The following is a 15,660-nucleotide window of genomic DNA, read 5'->3' as shown; positions in this document are numbered from 1 at the left end:
AGCCACAGCTCCACATGTACCCAACTTGTTGCTTCTCTGTGGTCCTGATTGTGACGAATTATCTACCTGCCCTTGATTCCTCTCTCTCTCCTTCTGTGTCCGATTAGTGTTCAAGACCCCTGGGGTCTGTCTCTGAAATGCCTTCTGCAGCTACAGCCCATGACCAAGTCCACATTTGCCTCGAGCTCCTGCAGCTGCCTTCCTGTTGGTTTCCCTGCATTCAGTTGGGTGGCTCCATTGTTCAGCTGTGGCCGGAGGTGAGGTCATCCTCCTCTGCACCGAGGTGCCCCATTGCCCTGAGCACAGAATCCAAATTCCTTTGCTGGCTTTCAAGGACTATGGCTGTGCAGCTTCCATTGTTAGGGGAACTGGCACCAGCTCTTGTGACCGGGCCTTCCCTCTTGCCAGGACTGGGGTGTTCTCAGGTCCCTTGCCCTGAGTCTCCTCACGGAGGGCCCACATCGCCCCTCACCTCCTCATTTCCTGTGTGCACTCGTGTCCGTCCGTCTCCACCGTACCACCCTTCGTGAGACACTTGGTGACTGTCTTCCCTGATCGGGACACCCAACACACTGCCTGATATGCAGTTGGTGATCAAATATTTGTTGAATGAATGTTGAATTGATCAAACAACCTCTGTTCCATGGACCCCACCAGGTCTGTCATTTCGGTTTCCCATGTTCTGACCACTTCTGCGGCCTGGCTGCCAGGGAGCTGGACCAGGAACTGCACCAGGCGGGTCTGACTGTGATGCCTGGATTCATATCCCAGACCTTGGGCCTTTATACACAGCCACCAGGTGTCCTGGTTTCCGGGGGCCGAGAGGGATGCTGGGACCTGGGACTTTCAGTGCTGAAACGGACAGTCCCAGGGACCCGGAGAACGCCTTGCATAACAGACCACCTTCACACTTTTGCCACATCTCTGTGTTAATTACTTAGTATTTATCTTTACATTATCTTTTAATCAACTTGCTTTTACATGGCCTCATCCTAAAATGTAAATCACAGTTGTGATGGGCTGGTTCTAGTTGTGCTAACATGCTGTAAAATGAACACAGGTATTAACGTGGAAAGTGGTTTGTCTGTATATACAGAAAGGTCCCATGCAGCCCAGGAGAGCTGACCTATTTTGGAAGCCCTGTCCCACCCTGCACCTTCCAGACCCCTGCCCCGTTCTGCCCCTGAGCTCTCCCAGGGAAGCACTTTCTCTCTCCTGTTGCCTGGTTGTGGGAGTGTCAGTGCCCATCATGGTGTGTTTTATCTCCTGTCATTACTAAGATATCAATGAGTAACCTACTAACAAACCCTTTGGCGGGATGTGATGGTGGGTGGGGGCTGGTAAGCAGTGTTTCTGGACCACATAGCTGACACTTGTCACAGTCAGAATACGAACCCAGGTGTGCCATGGCCCATCTCCAGCAAAGGCAGAACAGGGCCCAGCTCCTGAGGGAAGCCCGGCTGATTTGGGCTAGGCTCAGGCTCTGTCAGCCTCCTTCTCGTGCAGGGTGCTGAGAGCTCCTGTCCCAGTTCCTCTGACCTCTGCCTTGACACTTCCCATCATCCAACAGCTGCCTGCAGTCTAACCAGTCATCTCCCCCAGTTCCGTTCCTGGAGACAGGGCGGAAATGCCTGCCTCAGTGAAACCCACACACAGCTCACCCGCCCTGCAGTGCAGCAGAGAGTGAATGTGCAGAGTTTTGCAGTGTTCTTGGACTTCTTTCTGAGCAGCGTTGGGTTAAGGTTGAGGTGGGTGGGGTGCCTAGAGCCCGACCTGCACGTGCATAATCGGGCAAGCAAGTGCCCGTACATGTTGCACCCTGTGCACCTCCCTCATGTCCCCCTAGCTTGTCCCTGCTCCTGAGGGCTGGATGATGTGCCCAGATCTGAGGATGGGTTTTGATCGTCAGAGGCAGCCCATTATCACTGGCATGAACACCTCTCACTGGAGAGCCTGGAAGTTGAGGTGAGCATACTGACCTGCACGGAGCCCCCCTCCTCCGGATAGTTGCAGCAGCTACTGCTGCTGGGAGCAGAAGCCCAGAGATGCTCTGCCACGAACAGCTGGTCTTGAAACCACTTGGGCCATGATGTCCTCAGTGACCACAGGGGGGCGCTGCAGCTCTGAACCTGGCGAGACCAGTGGGAAGGAAAGTTCTCTTGTCCCAGAGTCACTTCCAGTTTGATGTTATGAAGCTATTGAACCAATGGACTATGAAGTCGGTCCTTTCTTGGGATTGACAGTCTTGTAAGATAATACATTTCTTATTGTTTTTTTTATAAAGAAAACAAACACTGGAGACAATAAAGAGCTCAAAAACTCCAACTGTTTACTTGAGCTTCAAGTAGAGAATTTTCGGAAAGACCTGAAAGATGAGAAATCTAGATGTTCAGACGAGTTGGGCTGAGGGCTAGCCATACCAGAAAAGGGGGGGGGTACATTGCATTTCATGTAGCTGCAACCAAAACAGCCCTCAATGTCCATCAGAAGAAAGAGCAGCCATAGAGAACACAGGCGATGCTGGGGAGGACAAGTCCCACCTCCAAGGAAGCAGAAGAAGGAACAGACTCGGGTCCCAGAAAGAAGGGAGAGGAGGTAGGACCTGGGATCGGATGTTACCATGGGGGCCGCCTAGAACAAAAACCAAAGCAGTTTTTATGAAATGAGTCCATGAGTCTGGGTAAAGTACTTATTCGAAAATTGTTGAAAAGGAAACAGCGCAGACAACCTTCGCTGGAGAAGTAACAGTGGATCACCTGAAGGTCCTATTTAAAATCTGCGAGCTGAGACGCCCGCACTGCAGTCAGGAACCGGACATTGGAGGAGGGAGGACTGAGGCCGGCACTGGGGAGGCAGGTGTGTTGCTCCAGCCTGAGCGGAGCGCCCGCGGCCAGGCGCATAGCTGTCACCCACCAGCACCCCGTCTGGGATATGCAGGCCATTCAAGCTTCAAGTGGCTCCGGTCCCAACCCACAGCTAACTAACTGCATGAGACTAAATAAGACCTACCCTGCTGAGACCTGCTCAATTCCTGACTCACAAATCATGAGCACAAGAAAATGGTTGTTTGATAACAAAAAAAGAAAAAGAAAAAGGAAAAGAAAAGAAAAAAGAGAGAGGGAGGGAGGGAGGGAAAGAAAGAAAGAAAGAAAGGGGCAGAAAATGTAAGTCCTTCCCGAATTTGTCAGGAAAAAGAAATGCGTTTCCATGCATAGCCAATCTGTCCAGAACAGTGGCCCCTGCCCTCCCGGAGTGACTGGGGAAGTCAGAACTGCAAGCGATGATGATGACGGAAGATGGGAGTTTTTCCAGGAAGCTCTAGGGCACCATGGGGCCGGCAGGGAAGATGCCTTCAGGCTCGGGCTGAAGGAGAAAACGGATCGATGGGATAATGTACTTTCCCGCCCAGCACATCACAGGCTGTCCCAGGGCCTGGGCCCCAGGGGGACTCTGAGCAGTCTTGTTTCTGGACTCTGTTGGCCACCCAGTAAGTGCTTCTAGTCGGTGTCCGCCCAAGGAACCGACCTGCTCCCCGGGCCGGAGTGGGAGGGCTGGGTAGCCTGTGGCCTGTGAACTTCCCCGAGTGATGGGAAGTCAGGCCAGCCCCTGAGTCACAGGTGGCAGCAGAAAAGAGCTCACTGACCCCGAGGGCCTTCCTGTCCAGGCTTGTTTGCCAGGGCAGGTGTGGCTTCTCCTTCCCCTTCAAGGTCCCTGGCAGCCACCACTTTCCCAGGATCATCCTGGGCCTTTGACCTGAGCCCAACCAGCACATCAAACACAGAAGCATGTGTCCCAGCCAGAGGTGTGGCGGTTCCCCTTAGGGGAATGCGGGGTGTGTGAGGGACTGCTGGGCGGCTGCAGGTCCCCACGCCCTGCACTGAGCCTGGCACGGTGCAGCACTTTGCTAATCCTGGCCTCTTGGGGCCACTGGGCTGAGAGCACCACTGAGAAACCAAGGCTGTGGACCTTTGAGGGCGATGACTCGTCTGCTCTCGAGAGAAGCAGCAGGGAGGCAGGTGTGGGAGTGGAGGAGCCCCTGCCACCCTGAGCCTGGAGAGCCCCAGAGGCCGCCGGCATGGCTGGCAGGTGGCCAGGGCACTCAGGGCAGTGGCTGCTGCTGTCCAGGCCCGGCCCACTGTGGTCAGAGGGACTCGGCCCCAGCACAGCTCCCCCTGGCTGAAAGGGTCTGTGTCCCACCAGCAGGGGCCTCCCGGTCCAGGCAGATGGAAGGTCCTAGACACGCTGAGAGTGCACGGGGCTTTACTCTGTCACTGTGGCCTGGAACCAAACTGTCAGCCTCGGGTTGGCCTCTTTGGGTTGAAGCAGCAAGCCTGCTCCAGAACCTGCAGCTCCAGAACCAACCCAGGGTCACACACACAGGACATTCCTGGTTGTGCCCAGCACATGTGTCGGTGGGGTGGCTCTGGGTGGCCTTTGCCCGTTTCCTCCTGTGGCGTCGGGGACTTTGCCCTCCCGCTGCCACTCCCCGTGGCTGCCCTGCCCTGGCTGCGGAGCCCGACGTCTCTGCCGAGGGCCGCTGGGTGCTTCTCACCACCCGTGCTGCCCGACCTCCCTGGTCTCTGTTCCAGCGTCCCAGGGCACAGCGTCCCCTGTGGACACTCCAGGAGGTGCCCTGCGGCCGCAACGCGCTCCTCCCATTCTGCTTACCCGTAAACCGAGGCAGGGACGGAGGCCCAGCCCTGGAGGGTGCCTGCCCCGGAAGGAAACTTCTGGTTGCTGCAGCAGGGCAAGTGCTGGGAGATGAGGAAGCCAGAGACACCTCATCCATTCTCGGTGGGCAGGAGCGTCAAGGAGAGCTTCCTGGAGGTGGTGCGAAGCTAAAACTTCAAGGAAGAGCTGGCCTTTGCCACCACCCACAGACTTCAGTAGGACCCAAAACAGAGAGCGTGCTGGGTGCGCCTGCGGATTTTACCTGGGCCTCGAGGTGAGGCTGGTGACAATCTGGAGGAGGAGCTTCGAGGGCGGCTCCCCCCTTTGCCTGGCCCCTGAAGGGTGCCCTGGCGCCTGTGACACAGGGGCCTCCCCTGGCCGCAGTCCTGCCTCCACCACACAGCTTGATCACTGGGGCTCATTGACCTGGATGGGATTTGAAAAAGGACCTCCTGACCCAAAATACTTTCACTGGAGGGCGACCCGGGGCCTGAGGTTCCCGGTCACAGTGTCGGTCAGCTGAAATGGGAGCTGTCTGAGAAGGGGAGCGGGTGGTGCTGGGGGCCTGCAGTGAACCCCCGTCAGGCAGGCACTCCCGGCTCCGTGTACCCCAAGGCACTGTGCAGGGACCCAGCCCAGCCTCCCTCCCCCTGGCCCCCCGCGCCGGGGAGGGCAGCCCTGGAAGGAGACAAGGCTCCAGACAGGCTTGGAGAAGGCCCCCCACACTGGCAGAAGTCCCTCAGGGTGGGCCCACATCCCGCGACCCTTCCTGCTGGGGTGGAATTGTGTCCCCCAAACAGATCTGTTCAGGTCCTAACCCCAAACTTGGGATTGTGCTGTCATTTAGAACGGGGTCTTTGCAAATGTAATCACGTTAAGGTGAGGCGGCACCCCTGTTTCAGGGCAGCACTGCTTGTGTGGTGACCCGGTGACCAGGTGACCGCCGCCGTGACCTTACCAAGCTGACTCCTGAATGGCAAAGAGGCTCTGTAATAAACCTGACGAGCCAGGGGCCACATGGCAGTCCCGACGCGCTCAGTGACCAGAAGTAACCACAGGACGGCCTGATCACAAAGTCCTAGCTGGACACAGGTACTCACGTCCTAGGCCTGTAGCTTCCTTCGCAAAGTGGCAGAGCAGTTGTCTTGTTTGGACCCGGAAGGCGCAGGCACCGCGGAGCAGGAGGGCCCAGACGCCCGCCCGTGCATCGCCGCCCCCCGCGGAGCCCAGACGCCCGCCCGTGCATCGCCGCCCCCCGCGGAGCCCAGACACCCGTGCATCGCCGCCCCCCGCGGAGCCCAGACGCCCGTGCATCGCCGCCCCCCGCGGCTCTGCTGTGCTGACCGCCCTGCGCCCCAGGGCCTTGCACCAGGCTGGAGACGTCTCCCTCCGCTCTGCTTTCTCCGGCTGCCTTCTCACACCGCGCTGGTGTCCTGCACCTCCTTACGTTTCTCCTTTGATTCTAAATGTGTAAAATAAACTGCAAAACGCTGTTCTCCGGAGCATCTCCTCAATCCACTGAGATCTTCCAACTGGGCGTGTTCTCAAATTTTGGGCTAAAATAAAACTAATTTAAAGATTACAAAACTTTTCTGTAGTCTGGATGCTCTTTAGCTGACACCCCCGAGGCTCGGGCAGGTCAGCGGCTTGTCCTGGGTCCCGGCTCCTGGAGGCATCTAATCCTGTTCTGCCCTTGACCCTGTTCTGCTGTTTTTCCCAAGACCTTTTGTGTGTGGCCCTGGGGGTGGCGATGAGCTCTGACAGCTGCACCCGCCCTGTGAGCTCCCAGTGGCCGGAGGGGCAAAGCCGCGAGCGGCCGGAGGCTTGCGGACACTCAGCGAGCACCCACAGCGTCGGGCCACGTTCTCCGGAACCTAAGCTCCAGCTCTTAGCAGCCGTGTGTTTTAGGGTGGCGCTGATGTCAGGGTGAGCTCGGGCCCAGGAAGGGAGGGGGTGAAGAGAAGACCCTCTCTCAGCTACTGCACCGGGGCTGGTTGTCTCAGGTCCAGTACAGGTGACATTGGCTTTTTGTGTCAGATGAAGGAAGGCTGTTTGGGAGTGGAAGGGGACGCCTGAGATAGAGACCCAGGGTCTGGGGGTCTTGGCGGAGGCTGTGGCTGCCCTCCACCCCCCACCAGGAAATGTTCCTGATGGTCCCCAGGCAGCCTGCCCCACACCCCTGTCTCCCTCCCACCTCCCGGCTCTCATCGTGTCTCCTCCTGGACCCTCGCAGCTGTCCCTCGGGCTGCCCTCACCACCGGAACCGCGCTGCCCGCGTTCAGCAGTGCTCACCTTTCTGGGGGTGAAGGGGGTGCGCCTGCAGAGGGGAGCGGCCGGGCCTGTGCGTCCTCCGCACTTCCCTCCCGCCCAAGCCGGGTGAGTGTCCTGTGAATGTTCTTAAACTCTGAAAATTTGTTGTAAAACATCTTTTTAAAAGATTGAGTAATATTCCAGCCTCTGTATGTATAATATATCTAACCAATCCCTAATTCTTGGGCATTTAGGTTCCTTCCAGTTTTGTTGCTATGGCAGAATGATCTTTTCTGTTTGTTGGTGGGTTTTTTTGTTTTGTTTTGTTTTTGAGAGAGAGAGAGAGAGAGAGAGAGAGAAACACCGATGTGAAAGGGACACATCGAGTGGCTGCCACCTGCACAACCCAACCAGGGCCGGGGACAAACTGCAACAGAGGTACGTGCCCCTAGTGGGAACCGAACCCGGGTCTCTCTGGACTGCAGGCCGACGCTCCAACCGCTGAGCCAAACCGGCCAGGGCCAGAATGATCTTTTCAAACAGATCTGCCACCCTGGCCGGGTAGCCCAGTGGGTTGAGCGTTGTCCTGCACTGAAAGATTGCGGGTTCAATCCCCAGTTGGGGTATGTGTGGGAGGCGACCGGTTGATCTCTCTCTCCCTTCCTCCCTCTCTAAAATCAATAAAAACATATTTTAAAACATAAATCTCCTGAAATTCTTTGGTAGTTTTCATGGCCTTCTGGATATCAAAGTGCAGCGTGCTGCTCACGAGGCCAGTCTTGACCTGCCGCCCTCTGCGTCCTGTCTCCCAGCCCCGGATCCCTCCCGGGGAGCATGGACCCTGAGTGCCCTGCCCGCCGTGGCCCCATCCGCTCCTGTTCCCGACTTCACCTGGAGGCGCAGGGCCCCCAGTCCTGCCCGGCCTGTTGGGGGGCTCGCGGCGGCGGCTCTCGCGGGGCAGCACCCCTGGCCTGGCCCAGCCGAGTGACAGGAGCCTCGGACGCCGAGCCGAGGGAAGGACTGCTCCTCTGCGCCGGCCGGGCCGCCCCTCCGTGCGTGGCTCCCGCAGGCGAGGACAGGATGGTGCAGCCGGGCCACGGAAGGCCTGCCTTCCTGTGAACTGTTGGCCGGGACATCGTTCAGTGAGGATTCTGCCTCTGCGTTTCTTGTGACACAACATTGTCTAAGCCACTATTAATCACCGCCAGGCATCCCGCCTGACTTTCCTCTCTCTTCAGGGCCCCGGACCCGCCACGCTGAGGCACCTCCACGTCTCACCGGGCTGGCGCTGCCCACAGGCCAGCATTGCCCCTCCTCCCTCCTGGGCAGCCCTCAGGCCCTGCTCCCCAGCATCGGGGTTACTGTGTCACCTCCCCGGCCTGGGGGCCCCGTGGGACTGGGAATTCTCAAGGGCAGTGGCCTTTCGTGGTGAGACCACTTGTTTACTAGAACGCTCACTTCAGTCTACCTTCGTCTCTCTTTCCTGTGAGTCTCTGTGCCATCGCTCCGCACACTTCGCTCTGACCCTCTGGCCACCGAGTGGGCAGGGCTCCCCACACCGGGCCGTCCTTCGGCTGGGTGTCCTACAGTCAGGCCAGTTCCGACACTGTCTACCCGAGACAGTGTCAGGTCCCACAGGGTAAGGGCTCTGTCCCACGAGACTGCTCCCCCACACCCCACCTCCCAAGTCCACACACTCACCTGTGCTGCTGGTCATTCGGCTACAGATGGGAGGTTCCCACGAACCTCTCCTTGGGTTTGATCAATTTCCTAGAACGGCTCACAGAGCTCAGGGAGGCACTTGCGTTGACCAGTTCAGTAAGGATGTGACAAAGGATACCGATGAGCAGCCAGAGGAAGAGATGCATAGGGTGAGGTCTGGGAGGGTCCTGAGTGCAGGCACTTCTGTCCCGTGGGTGTCACCCTCCTGGTATGTGGATGTGTTTGCCAACCTGGAAGCTCTCTGAACCGCATGCTACTGGGATTTCACAGAGGCCTCCTCTCGAAGGCATGACGGAGTATTAACTCCATTTCCAGCCTCTCCTCTGTCTGCTTGGTGGGGAAGGGCTGACAAGTCTAAGCTGCTAATCATGGTTCGCTCTTCTGGTGACCCGTCCCCATCCAGCACCCCCACCCCCCAGTCGCTTCTTTAGAACAAGAGATGTGCTCTTATCACTTAAGGATCCACAAGGGATCTGGGGGCCCTGTGCCAGAGGCTTGGAGCAGAGACCAATGTATGGAGTTCTTGTTCCCTCACCTCTGGGCACCACCACCGCACCTGGCACCCAGTGGGTGCTCAGGGAATGAGAGCTGAGTGGACGCTCGGCCTGTGCCCCTGCCTTTGGGCCTCTGTGCTTCGTGTGTGCTACGGACTGAATGTGTCCCCCAGATGCATAAATTGAAGCCCTACCTCTCAGTGTGGTAGTAGTTGGAAATGGGGCCTTTGGAAGGTGGGTTGTTAGTTTTAGAGGAGGTCGTGAAGGTGAAGCCCACGATGGGGGGTAGGGAGACACACAGAGCTTGCCTCCCCTCTCCGCCTGAGGACGCAGTGAGGGGCGGCCCTCTGCAAGCCAGGACCAGAGCGCCCACCGGGGTCCGGCGGCGGCTGCGCACTGTCTCAGCCTTCCCGCCCTCAGGACTGTCGCTTTAAGTTTATGACACCTTGTTCTGGCAGCCTCAGCTGACTGGCCGTGTTTTGACACACGGTTGTCACTTGACCCTGTGGCATGGGACATGCACCTTCTTTTATTCTGGATCTTTCCCTTCCACGGACGTCCAGGCCTGGCCCAGGCCATCCCACTATGACTTCTGCCTGACGCCTCTTGGGAGGACGGTGGCCATCAGAGTGATCCCAGACTGGACGTTCCAACCCTGTTGGGCCTCCCGAGGCTGGGGCTTGGGTCGAGGTGGCTGTGGCCTTGCTGTGCCAGCTCTCGGGAAGGTCCCTGCTGTGCTTAGAGCCCCTGGGTGAGCAGAGTCCAGCCTGGTCTTGCTAAGCCAGGGGACCTGGCTCAGGCATCCCGTCCAAGGGGACAAGAGCCGGGCAGGGACAAGGATGAAGTGGGCAGAGCTGGGATGGAGAGAAGGGCAAGCCAGGCCGTGAGTGGAGAAAGGGCCCTAATGGATGTTCAGAACAGTTAACAACCAGAACAGCACCCACCCCCAAAACAGGGAGTCCTGCCATTAAACTCGCTGGGTGGTGGGAGGTCAGGGTTGGGGGACAGGTCAGGGCAGCAGCCTGGGGCCACTGCCACAAATGTGAGGGGCCCAGACTTTGTCGTCGTGGTGTCGTGGTGGCTGGTCACCCTCTGTGTGTGGTGGGGGTGGAGGGACTGGAAAGGTCTCCCTCAGACTGGTGCACGAGTCTGAGCGTCCCGCTGCTCGCTGCCCTTGTTGAAGCCTGGGAGGGCCAGGTCAGCACGCCAGAGTGGCCGAGAAGGAGGGACTTCGGCCGTGTGACTCCAGAGAGTGCTCAGGCCCGGGTGAGTCACCGTGCGGAAGAGGGAGGAGGGCTGGCGACACAGAGGAGTGGGGTGGGGTGGGGGTCAGCGCTCCTGCGGCAGGGCAGGCCCCTGTGACAGACTGAGGGGAGCAGCAGGGGCTTGTGGTGGGACGAGAGATGGGATGGACCGCGAGATCCCAGATTCTGCGCCAGTGTCGCTGATGTCCCAGGAGGAAGCGTGAGGCCGAGTGTCTGGCTGTGGCTAAGGGTGAGGACGGCCACACCAGGGAGGAGGCAGAGGGCTCTGAGCTGCTGTTGTGGAGGGAGGTTTCACAACCACTTCCCCGCCCTGCCCTTCTGCGCCACACCTAGCACAGGACATCCTGAAAGCAGAGGGGGTGGCCGCGAGCCGGGAGCACCGCCCAGCCGGCTTCCTCTTGGTGGCCGGGGTCAGCCGCCCGGCCAGCACCACCCTCCTGAAGGGCTTCCTCAGGGAAACAGTGTTGCTGCCCCAAAATGGAGGGGGGCTTATGGCCAGAATCCAGGAGACCCCTGGGCCCGTCTAGTTCCAGCAAAGGGCTCAGGGCCCCAGCAGCGAAGGTGGGAGTTGCCCCCCTCAGTTAAATAACTCGCTGGCCCAGGTGCAGGTGGAACACCACGGGGGTGTCTTCTCCGAGGAGAAAGCCGTCCTGTGATCTTTTGCAGAAAGGATGGTGGTCTGCCACTCCTCCTTGCTACGTCACGTGGATCTTCTTTTTTTTTATCCTCACCCGAGGACATTTTTCCATTCTTTGTTCAGATAGAGCCGGAGGGAGAGGGAGGGAGAGAGAGTGAGAAACATCGACGTGAAAGGGACACATCGAGTGGCTGCCACCCACACGACCCAACCAGGGCCGGGGACAAACTGCAACCGAGGTACGCGCCCTTAGCGGGAACCGAACCAGGTCTCTCAGGACCGCAGGCCGACGCTCCAACCGCTGAGCCAAACCAGTCAGGGCTGGATCTTAATCTAGTTCCCTCAACTATAACTTTCGTTTCTCTCCAGTAGTGCCCAAAGCTGTTGGTCACAGGGCCGTGACCCCTTGAACACATTTTTTTATCCTCACTGGAGGACATTTTTCCATTTTTCATTCAGATAGAGCGGAAGGGAGAGAAAGAGAGAGAGAGAAACATCGTGATAGGGACACGTCGAGTGGCTGCCACTCGCATGACCCAACCAGGGCCGGGGACAAACTGCAACCAAGGTACGTGCCCTTAGTGGGAACCGAACCGAACCCGGGTCTCTCTGGACCGCAGACCGACGCTCTAACCGCTGAGCCAAACCTGCCAGGGCCCCTCGAACACTCTTCAAACTGGTTGGGGGCCTGATGAGCTTCCATTTACCATGGTAGAAACAAAAGCAATAACTTTAAAACTGTTTTAATTCACTTAAAAGAAATAAATCCATTACATATTCACGTTTTATGAAATTAAAAATAACCATGTTTGCAAAAGCAGAGTCGGCGGCGAGAGGCGGCAGGGCTTCCGCGCGGCGGTCCGGTGGGGTCGACAGGGCCGCTGCGCCCGCCCGCCCGGCGGCCTCGGCCTCATTCTGCCGCCCCCTGGCCTGGGCCCGGCGGCCTCGCTCTGCCCGCCCCTGGCCTGGGCCCGGCGGCCCCGCTCTGCCCGCCCCTGGCCTGGGCCCGGCGGCCCCGCTCTGCCCGCCCCTGGCCTGGGCCCGGCGGCCCCGCTCTGCCCGCCCCTGGCCTGGGCCCCGCGGCCCCGCTCTGCCCGCCCCTGGCCTGGGCCCCGCGGCCCCGCTCTGCCCGCCCCTGGCCTGGGCGCCCGCGGCCCCGCTCTGCCCGCCCCTGGCCTGGGCCCGGCGGCCCCGCTCTGCCCGCCCCTGGCCTGGGCCCGCGGCCCCGCTCTGCCCGCCCCGGCCTGGGCCCCGCGGCCCCGCTCTGCCCGCCCTGGCCTGGGCCCGGCGGCCCCGCTCTGCCGCCCCTGGCCTGGGCCCCGCGGCCCCGCTCTGCCCGCCCCTGGCCTGGGCCCCGCGGCCCCGCCTCCCGCCCCTGGCCTGGGCCCCGCGGCCCCGCTCTGCCCGCCCCTGGCCTGGGCCCCGCGGCCCCGCTCTGCCCGCCCTGGCCTGGGCCCGGCGGCCCGCTTGCACGCCCTGGCCTGGGCCCGGCGGCCTCGCTCTGCCCGCCCCTGGCCTGGGCCCCGCGGCCTCGCTCTGCCCGCCCCTGGCCTGGGCCCCGCGGCCTCGCTCTGCCCGCCCCTGGCCTGGGCCCCGCGGCCTCGCTCTGCCCGCCCCTGGCCTGGGCCCCGCGGTCGGCCTCGCTCTGCCCGCCCCTGGCCTGGGCCCGCGGCCACGCTCTGCCCGCCCTGGCCTGGGCCCCGCGGCCCTCGCTCTGCCCTCCCCTGGCCTGGGCCGGCGTCGGCCCGCTCTGCCCGCCCCTGGCCTGGGCCCGGCGGCCTCGCTCTGCCCGCCCCTGGCCTAGGCCCGCCGGCCTCGCTCTGCCCGCCCCTGGCCTGGGCCGGCGGTCGGCCTCGCTTGCCCGCCCCTGGCCTGGGCCCGGCGGCCCGCTCGCCCGCCCCTGGCCTGGCCCGGCGGCCTCGCCTCTGCCCGCCCCTGGCCTGGGCCCCGCGGCCTCGCTCTGCCCGCCCCTGGCCTGGGCCCCGCGGCCCGCTCTGCCCGCCCCTGGCCTGGGCCCGCGGCCCGCTCTGCCGCCCCTGGCCTGGGCCCCGCGGCCTCGCTCTGCCCGCCCCTGGCCTGGGCCCGGCGGCCTCGCTCTGCCCGCCCCTGGCCTGGGCCCGGCGGCCTCGCTCTGCCCGCCCCTGGCCTGGGCCCGGCGGCCTCGCTCTGCCCGCCCCTGGCCTGGGCCCGGCGGCCTCGCTCTGCCCGCCCCTGGCCTGGGCCCGGCGGCCTCGTTCTGCCCGCCCCTGGCCTGGGCTCGGGAGGCCCAGCGGCTTCGCCCGTGGGCGGGGCGAGCTCGCGGTCCCGGGTCCCTGGATGCACCGGAGGCCCGCCGCAGAGTTAGCGGCAGCCCACACGTCCTAGAACGAATGGAGGGAACCTGACCATGAGAGGGAGACATCTCCAAATACGAGGCTGAGGGCTGGATGAGTAGTTGATGAGCAGCTCGGATCGTCTCCGTCCCTTCAGGGACGAGCCGCTGTCGCAGGCCCGATGGGAGAGAATTTCTTACAGTGACCAGCCGGGGACTTGGTGTGGCGCACGGCCGTCATGGTCTTTGGGTTCCCAGCACCTGGACGCCCGTTCTCTTCGGCACATCCTCTGCTGAGCGGGCTCTGCCCGTCCGGCTCCTCCCGGACTAACCAAGCCCGATCGTCTCTCCTGTGTCGGGAAGCCGCAGAATGAACTCATTCCTGAGGTGTCCCAACCAGATCCTCCTTCCCAGAACTCCAATCGTGGCCCCATGGGAAGGCACCTGAGGAATAACTGGCAGTGGGGGTGACCCTGGTGGCACTTACTACATAGGAGGCTGTGCCATGCGGCCAATGGTGGGACACCAGCTGCAGCATCCTCACCCATGGTCCCTGAGGTCCAGCCTTGCCTGGGTTTCAGGCTGCATTCTCTCCATCCCTGTGTGGCAAGATCCGACTCCTGTCAGGCTGTGACCCCGTATCTTCCTGACACTTTGCTAAATCGGCATGTCATGTGCCATCCAGACCCCTGGGGAGGGTGGGCTGGGAAGGCTGCCCCTCCCTCATTCAGTGTGCTGCTCCGGCCTGTCTACACTGCTTCTTCCTCGTTTCCCAGGGCCTCCTGCTCCGCTGCTCTCCCTGCTGGCCTTGGCCTTTCCAAGGTGTCCTGCAACCCCCCAGCACAGCCCTGAGCACAGCCCTGTCTTGAAACTCTCCTGTGTGGCATCTCCTGTGCCCTTCCAGTCTACAGAGGGGTCTGAGAGCAGGGTCTTCCTCATTTTGCCTCAAATCTCCTATCCCCGGCCCCCTCTGATATTCTCCTAATGATTATTACAATATTAAACAATTAACTTCCAAAAACTACAGAATGTTTATAAAACAGAGGGGAAACACCACTCATGACTAACCACAAGTTTTGATTCCTTTCCCGTCTTTAAAACGATCTTGCAACATCTGTGCGGAATGTTACTGTTCCTTAGGTGTCTAGTGCCCCCCCCCTAAGGTTGGCCTGGCCTTGTGCACTGGCCCCCAGAGCAAGTACACACGTCACACGTGAGCTGGGCTGTATTTTTGCTTGCAGGGTTTGACTTGGCCTCTTGTGCTTCTGCTAAGAGAAATAACATGTCCTAGGGAAATGCTACTCCTTGCTACTCCTTCACCTGGGGCCCCGAGCGGAACAGAGATGCCTTGTGGAGACCTAGATCAAACCCACAGCCTGCAGTGTAACCACTGCCACCAACCTGTAGACCTGAGAGCGAGAGTTTGTAACTGTGGGCCACTGAGATGTTTGAGGTTACTTTTCAGCAGAGTCTGACTAATACATCATCATACAGGAGAAACTAGTTAAAGAATTTGACACATGCTAAATACTATGACCAGTCAGAGGTCCGTGGCAATTAGGTAAATCCCAGACACAGCTGAAACTGTGTTAATTTGCAGACTAAACAACTGTCTGCAACCTGTCACTCCCAGTGGTTTTACTTAATGATCTCAAGGCAGGAAAGAGGCCTGACAGGGGATGACCTGCCCGGTGAGGAAGCCTGTAATTACATTCAGGCACCGGCTCTCCAGCACTAGGCCACCTTGGGGTAGAGGAGGTAAGGCAGGTGAGGTGAAGAAAGATTGTTCAGGTCCTAACAAGCCCTAGCCTGACACTGTGGCCAGGAGGGACTGGTAATCCCACTGCTGCCCCCAAGCCTGTCCTTCAATTCCTCCAGCAATCTGCTCCCCGCCTTGTCAACCTTCCTGAAGAGTAAGTCCAGAGATTATTTGGGGATGGAGAGGCGATCAGGGGACACTGGGTTCCTGAAAACACAGATGGGCCTGAAGTTCCAGGTGAAGGTCACCTCAAGGCCAGTAGCATCCTTCCATTCATTCTGCATGCCCTACTCTTGGCTTGTTACCTCCCACAGCTAGGCTGTTGTGATGAGCCCTGTCTGCGTGTCACCTTTAGTTGTATAATTTGTGCATGTGAGCCGCCATATTTAAATGCTCTCCAATGTATCTGCACTTCCTAACACCATGTCTGGCTCACAGTAGGTAGGTAGGTAGGTAGGTAGGTGCTCAAAAATATTTGAGAAAATAAGCGAATGAATCTTTGCTTAAGACATGTTATATCCAGTGCTGTCCAGGCCTGCTTCCCACGTCCT

This window comes from Molossus molossus, unplaced genomic scaffold (assembly GCF_014108415.1).
Source record: "Molossus molossus isolate mMolMol1 unplaced genomic scaffold, mMolMol1.p scaffold_m16_p_11, whole genome shotgun sequence".
Lineage (NCBI taxonomy): Eukaryota > Metazoa > Chordata > Mammalia > Chiroptera > Molossidae > Molossus > Molossus molossus.
Note: the sequence above shows the minus strand (reverse complement) of the source record.